Source organism: Homalodisca vitripennis, chromosome X (assembly GCF_021130785.1).
Source record: "Homalodisca vitripennis isolate AUS2020 chromosome X, UT_GWSS_2.1, whole genome shotgun sequence".
Lineage (NCBI taxonomy): Eukaryota > Metazoa > Arthropoda > Insecta > Hemiptera > Cicadellidae > Homalodisca > Homalodisca vitripennis.
Genome location: NC_060215.1, coordinates 93,808,663 through 93,814,662, shown reverse-complemented (window position 1 = coordinate 93,814,662; position 6,000 = coordinate 93,808,663).

The window sequence follows — 6,000 nt, the reverse complement described above, 5'->3', positions numbered from 1 at the left end:
TTTATATTTTTGAAAAAAATCATTTGAAATTTCCGTTGAGTGTATTTTTGTTCATTTCGGAGTTTTTCTCTCAAAACCAATATGCCTTTAGTGATCCACTCTCCTTTTTAGGACAAACTCTGATGGTTTTTGTAGGACAGCATATATATATATATATATATATATATATATATATATATATATATATATATATATATATGAAAAAGCAGGACATCGCCAAACGTTTTAAATTGCTATTCTAAGGATTGAGTTAAATTTATACAGTTCCATTTTTCTTTGGAGGGGCAAATGTTGAGCAATGTTTTTAGGCCTTATGTTTCTTATTGTTTTGGTAATTTTGGGTTCCCTCTTAATTCACTGTTCACTAATTATAACCTCATGGCCATAGTGGTCAGAGATTGCTGTGATAACCATGGACACTGCGATGTTTGGTAGATTTGAAATTACATTGTCTATGGCTGTCTGAGTTGTTACAGTTACTCACGTGGGAGTCGTGATCAGCAACTCAAGGCCAAAAGATGTCAACAAATTGATATATGTTTTGGTGGTTTGATGTTTTTTGTCCATCGCGTTAATGTTGAAGTCGCCCGTCAGGAAGAATTCTTGTCGTTGTTAGGTCAGGTATGTAAAGACTCTAATTTTGAAAAAAGTATATCTTCGTTTCCGCTGGGAGACCTATAGATTCCAATGATACAAAAACTTGAATTGCCTGATTGAAGTTTGATACCAACTGCATGGAAATCTTGTTCGACTGTTTCCTGAATAGTAAATATGGAAAATGAAAATTGATTTTTCAAAAATATTGCTACGTTTCCTCCTTTGGAGTGGTGTCTACAAAATACGTTAGCCAATTTGTAATTTGGAATTTTCATTGTTGAAACCGTTTTCGGTCACAACAAGAACATCTGTTTTTTTATCTTGACACATCAGTTGGATTTCATCCATTTTGTTGGTGGCCGATTGGCAATTTTGGTGAAGCAGTCGTATTTTTGGACCAACCGTCAATTTTATGGGTCCACTGCAGGCGGGATCCCTAAAAAAGACGATACATTTATATAATTTGGGACTGGCGACCACTGACGGCCTCCACATATGTGATATGCTGTTGTCTGGCAGCCGACTCCCCCAGGGCGAGGGCAGCAACGGGCACTGCAGGAGGTTTGGTGGGTGAGATGATTCTCCGAGGTGGTGGCGTGGGTGTGGGTCCCGCGGTCGCAGGAGGGGAGGGACTCAACGCTGCAAGGCTTTCCTTTATCATCCCCGCCAGTAGCCACTTGCCCCGCATAGAAAGGTGATGGCCGTGTCTCGTGAAAAACCTCCGGCCGATTCCATCAATGTTCAGCACCCGGACGTTGTATCGGACAGCCAGTTCTTCAATAAAGGCATTCACGAGCACGGTCTGATAATGAATGGGGTTGTCAATGTGCAGGTCGTGGCGGTGAGGCAGAGTGGCGAGGACGAGGTTTGAATTCCCCGGTTTGGATTGATATGCAACGATGTATCCCTCTAGATGGCGGTAGATGTTCCGCTGCTCGCCGACTGCCAGGTCGTTGGTGCCAACGATCAGCACCTCGCGGCAGGGGCCGGGCTCCGGTGATGTTTGCTCCAGGCTCACAACATCAAGAAGACGTGCGCCGGGCATGCACACGCCGTTAACCGAGGTCATAGGGCCGGTTAATTTTTGTACGAGCCCAGCTATGTCGCGTGTATGGCTGTTACCTCTGACACTAACATATTTAAAGCGGGGGACGAAAGTTCGGGATGTATGTGGTTTCTTGGGGATTATGCTCAGTTTTCTGTTAGTGTTGCAAGTTTTAGAATTGTTTTTTTAAGTCGGTTGGGGAGTATGTAGTAATTTAATTTGATATGAGAGTACCTGAAATTAGTTATTTGTAGCTACCCGCACTGACGTGTTTTTGGCTTAACAGAGATCCATTGGTTGTCCATTCACCTCCGCGCACTTACAAGTTTAGAATTCAATTTTTAAGTTACGATTTTCGGTCTCCAATACTTCTATTGCTGTTTTCATGCTACTAATGAGTTTATTATTATCGGTTCTCCGATGATCAGCCGCAGGCAGACTCGGCAGATCGCACTGCACGCAAGAGTTCGCAACGGAGGGTGCGGAGGCCGTGCGTGGGAAGACGGTAGCGCGTGCGGTCTGGTTGAATCGGGGCGATGTGTTCACTGTGAACATTTGGTCAGTGAACTGAAGCAAACGGGTGTCTGAATCCATCGTATGAACAACTACCTGTACAGTATTGCTACCATGAACAATACAGACAGTAATGACAGGTAATTAGATGTCCTGTAGATGTACTAGTATTATAATGTGGGTTGAACTCTTCTCATTCAATATTTAATCTCTGTTAAAAATTAAACGTTTTAAATAGTGGCTCACAAACACGCTCAAGACAATAACTAAGAGCTCCATAACGTGACTAATGTCGAATTTTGTGGACCACCCGGTCAAGAATAAAAGTTAAGATGGTTCTGTAAAATTCTAAAATGGAATACTTAAATACATTAAACGTATCTGTCTTGTATAAAAATTAGGTCAAAATCGGATCACAAGTTATGAGCTATGAATTTTCAAACTTGCAGTTTGGTTGAACAATAATTTATTGTTACTAAACAGTTTTATATGCAGAAAAGCAAGAAATAAAGAAGCTACATTTGAATATATCTCCCGTTATTTCAGCTCTAATCTTACTTAGTGTGTGGTCAACTTTCAAACTCGTATATGTATACTTTTTGACTCGAGAGTAGACATCAAGATTTAGATTTGGTTTTGATTTGTGATTTAAACTTTACTACTTTGTTCGATATTATTAAATTTTTATATTGTTATAATAATTAAATATTATTAAATTGTGTTATTATTAAATTTCGTGTTGGTTAAATACACTTCATATAAACTGTATTTGTTGCAGAACATTTTAACTATCCCTTTATAAGCCTCCTGGTGATTGATGGTAGAGTGGTTTTACTGTAATATTTATAACTAATACTTCTTTATGGTTTGTGTATAATTATTTATGGCGTAGCCTGTGAGTTGAGATCGTGGAGTGATCAGCAGCATTTATAGGCCTATACTTATTAGACAATATAAGTACTTTCTTCAGAGAGAAAAATACATATTTAGTACATAATGGAATTTATAATATTTAATGAAATGAAATGAAAAATGCCTTTATTAAAGAGACGGAGTTAGGGCTATTAGGCCCTCTCTACCACTCAACCTCATATTGTATACAGAAAATTTACAATATTTTAATACAATTGTGGTAAATTATTAACTTATTCTTTAAATAGAAAACCCAAAAATGCTTAACCTATACAAAATTAAATTATCTTAAATTAAAAATCTATACATTTAAATGAATACTTAAAATACAAAAGAAAAACTTTATACATTTTATGGTAAATTAAGAGCAAGAAGCAAGAAACATTCAATCACTCTAACACATCGATTGACCACATGACCCCAACAAGCAGCACCACCCGTCACCCCCACAGGCCCCCCAGCAGCAAGCCCCTACCCCTCTCCCCGAAGCGTGCGAGGTCCTAAATACATCTGGTGTCATCAGGGAGAGCGTTCCAAAGGCGACAAGCCTGAACAGTGAAGGAAATCGTCGGGCAGATAAACAGGATATTTGGTTTTAATAATGAAATGTAAAATATAAGGATTGTGGAATTTACGTAGTTGATGAGGTTTCATGAATTGTCATTCAAATTGCTGAGAATATTGCGTAACGTACACATGACGTCTGACATTAAAAATAAATCTTATACAGTAGTTCTGAGCACGCTGGAATCTGTACGATTGCTCAACGGTCATGTCACTCATCACGACATCACAGTAGTCAAAATGTGGTAGTATAAGAATATTAATGAGCATCACCTTAACATTGAATGGCAGGTAAAGGGCAAACCGTTTCAAACCGTGGATGCCAGCAAAGACTTCTGCACATTATCGTAACTTTGTCAGTCCCTTTGAGATTTCTGTTCGAAGTGAGTCCGAGATTTGTCAGTTTGTTTTGGTAATTTAGTTCACAACTGTTAAGTTTAAGTTTTGGTGCGGTATAAAGATTAATTCGGTTTATCATTCTAGAGTTACTAACTACCATTGCTTGCGTTTTGTTTTAATTTAGTTTGAATCCTTGTTATAATGCCCAAAAGTTAATGGCCTCAATATCCAAGTTGAGTAGTGACACAAAAGTAGATAGTTCGTTTGGTAAACAGTGAACGTATATTTGCAAATCGTCGGCATAAAGATGAAAATTTGAATGTGTTATAACTGAAGTGACGTTGTTTATATAAAGTGAGAATAAGAGAGGCCCAAGTACAGAGCCTTGTGGGACACCCCGTGAAACAAGTTTTCAGTCAGACAATTTATTCCCCTCCTTCACACATTGCTGACGTCCAGTAAGGTAAGACTCGACCCAATTAACACAACCATCAGAGAAACCATACTTCTTTAATTTGACAAGGAGGAGAGGGTGGAATACGCAGTCGAAGGCCTTGGAGAAATCAAATAATATCAAAATTGTCACGAGTCTCCTGTCCATTGCCAATCGGATATCACCAGTAATCTTCAATAAGGCTGTAGTGGTACTGTGATTAGATCTGAATGCAGATTGAAATTTGGTTAGAATATTGTAATTATTAAGATAAGAATAAAACTGTTGGTGGACTACTCTTTCGAAACATTTTGAGAGACACGAGAGAATGCTTATTGGGAGTAGTTCAGAAGGAGTTTGAGGATTAGATGTGTTCTTCAAAGGGCGAACCAGGGCGCGCTTCCAAATATCAGAAAAAACAGAAGACTCCAATGAACAATTGAAAATAAAAACTATAATAGGCGGTGTGATTGGTAGGGTATCCTTCAGAAAGGATTTATTTATTTGGTTATCAAAATAAAAAAAATTGGCTATCAAGATATAAGCTATATAATTCAAAATACTGGTTTTATAATATTGTATAATACTTTTGATTGGCTATGTACTAAACATTTTCATTCTATTTCCTCCTTGTCTGCAGAGCTTAAATCTGATCCTTCTAATTAAATTTTGGTGACATAGTTTGGGTCAGCATCACAGTCATCACTCCCTCGAAAGTCATTGTAACTTTCATCACTACTGTTATCCTCCAACAGTTTCATAACTGGGTTGTCTGCTAAGCTCATTTTGTAGCTATACAAAAAGTACCAGAAAACTGTTTAAATAATTTCAAAAACGAAATTACAACCAATACAATCAAATAAAGACAATGAGGAAAACACAACCTTAAATGGCACTCAGGGGTCCACTGTAGCCTAAGACAGATAAAGTCGTTTATTACTCAGCTGACAGCTAGTAACTAAGGCGGCCAGTGGTGGAGCTAGAAGCTGCCAACTAAAATGACATCGGTGCCAAACATTCCTACAACAAACTTAAACTGAAAAATATGAAAAAGAATCTTATTTGGAGTCTGGGTCAAAATACATTTTACTATACATATAAAACTGTGGAACCCAGTGTGCTCTTTGAAGGAAACACGCACACACACACACACACACACACACACACACACACACACACACACACACACTCACACTCACACTCACGCGTTCGCTAGCAAGGGCACTGCTCAACGACAGGTTTGAACAGAAATAAGCTGTAAGGCAGTTCACATTAGTAACGTTATTTATGCTTTTTTTAAACAGAATCCTGCCTGTTTGATGAAACTCAATCTTCCCTAGAATAAAATAAAATTAATCAACTTTGCCTTTCAGTACGTTTAGTTTTCTGTGTGTGTGTGTGTACGAGCGTATGAAAGTAGAATTTTATGTTAAAATTCAAATGCATAATATCTTTTCCGTGTCATACACGTTTTTGAGAAGTTTGAAGATATTTAGCAAAGTACCGGTACGTAAAACGTGATTACAAATGTTATCTGTTTTGTTTCTAACGTTATTGGTTGTAGGGAATCATTAAAAAATATAATTTTCTTAATTAG